Genomic DNA, 2298 nt, shown 5'->3' with positions numbered 1-2298 from the left:
CAGGTGATCCGTCCACCTCAGCCTCCCAAAGTGCTGGGATTACAGGCGTGAGCCACCATGCCTGGCCTCACAACATTCTTTTTTTAAAAGAGATGAGTCTTGCTCTGTGGCCCAGGCTGCAGTGCAGTGGTATAATCACAGTTCACTGCAGCCTTCACTTCTTGGGTTCTAGCGATCCTCCCACCTCAGCCTTCCGGGTAGCTGGGACTACAGATGTGTACCACTTTACCCTGGCTGCATCACAACTTTTAATAACTGGCTTACAAAGAGGAACTTTAGGCTAAAACAACTAGTGTGACAAAAGAATCAGTATTTATTTTTGAGAGCAAAAGCTGGAGGTGGTATAAGTCAACTCTACCAAAAGCTAATTTTATAACCCAAATGCTGCCTGATGAAAAATATTCAGCCATTAAAAAAAGCTATAGAAGCTGCTTTGAAAGCCTTTATAGATGTTGAAGGCAGTTCAAGAAAACTTATGCTTTCCTACATATATACAAGATATATACAAGGCAGTCTCAAGAAAACTTATGCTTTCCCACATATATACAAGATATACACAAGGCAGTCTCAAGAAAACTTATACCTTTCTAGATAAATACATATGTTTAAAGAGCTGGAAAGGGCCCAAAGTGATCTCAACCTGGACTGCACATCAGAATCATCTGGCAGCTTTAAAGAGCCAAAACTCAGATACTCAGGCCACAGCCCTGACCAATTACATCAGAATTGCTGGAGGTGAGACACAGGCATAGGTTGTCCTGGGTTTTTTTTTAAACTCTCAGGTGATTCCAATGTGCAGCCTAAGTAGATAACCACTAACCTAAGCCGGAGACTCCAAGGGATATCATCTAATCATGCCTCTCATGACTCTTCCAATAAATGGATAGAGGAGACACTTCAATTCCATTTCCCTTTAGAAAGAACATAACGAGCCAATCACAGCCAAAACCCTTCCCTCTACCTGAACTCAGGAATGCTCCAGAAAAGGTATCACTAAACTCAGTGCAATCTGTATTAGGAGTTCAGGAGAACTCAGCACTTCATATGCCTACAGATCTGAATGTTTAATAAAGCTCCATCTCTAAGGCATGACTAGAGTTGCATCTGAAGCATTTTCCATACTGTAAATGGGTAACTGCTCTTAAGAAGATACATGTAAATGGCCAATAAGCAGATGAAAACATGTTCAACATCATTAGCATCAGAGAAACACAAATCAAAACCACAATGAGATACCACATCATAGCCACTAGGATGGCTATAATAAAAAGGACGGTAACAAGTGTTGTCAAGGATGTGGAGATACTGGAACCCTCATATGTTACTGGTGTAAAATAGTACATATACCTTGTTAAACAGTCTGGCAATTCATCAAAATGTTAAACATAGAATTACCATATGACCTAGCAATTATATACTCAAGAGACCTAAAAACAAGTATTCAAACTTGTACACAAACATTCAAATCAACATTATTCATAAAAGCGAACAGGTAGATAAACAAAATGTGATATATATGTACAATTAAATATTATTCAGCCAAAACAAGGGATGAAGTACTGATACATGCCCCAACCTGGATGAACCTTGAAAACACTATGCTAAGTGAAAGAAGACAGGATATTGCAAGAGTCCATTTATATGGAATGTCCATAATACACAAATCTGTACAGACTTTCTGTAGAAAGTAGATTAGTAGTTACCAGGGGCTGGGAGAAGGGAGAATGACTGCTAATGGATATAGGGTTTCTTTGGGTTCTAAAATGAAATAGGGGTAGCAGATGCACAACTCTGAATATATCAAAAACCACTGGATTGTACAACTTTAAAAGAGTGAATTTTATGGCATGTGACTCAGATCTCCATAAAAAAGGAGTATGTTTACAGTTCCAGAACCAGCTACCTATATAATATGTGAAAAATCTTACTATCTTCCCTACATTCTAAAATGCACAATTAAGCAGCTGCTCACTTCAATGAGATCAATCACATTATAACCAACAGTGAAACAGTGCTTTGCAATTAAAAAGACTTTCAAATACATTATCTCCTTGACTCACATAGTTTCCCTGAGTAAAAGATGTTAATAATCATTCCCCTTTAAAGATGAGTAAATACATTCAGAGAGATTAAATATGGAATAGTTACTCAGATTAAGTGGTAGTGAAATGCCAGACTAAACTCCCAAGTCCATGTCTTTCTCACTTTACTGCTCTGCCTAGAACATGAAAACTGGAACTGGGAGAGAAGAACCTTAGAAGTCATCTAGGCCATGCATTTTTTTTTTTTTTTTTTTTT

Source organism: Rhinopithecus bieti, unplaced genomic scaffold, assembly GCF_001698545.2.
Source record: "Rhinopithecus bieti isolate Rb0 unplaced genomic scaffold, ASM169854v2 scaffold_3015, whole genome shotgun sequence".
In the NCBI taxonomy this organism is placed as follows: domain Eukaryota; kingdom Metazoa; phylum Chordata; class Mammalia; order Primates; family Cercopithecidae; genus Rhinopithecus; species Rhinopithecus bieti.
This window is presented reverse-complemented; position numbering follows the sequence as displayed.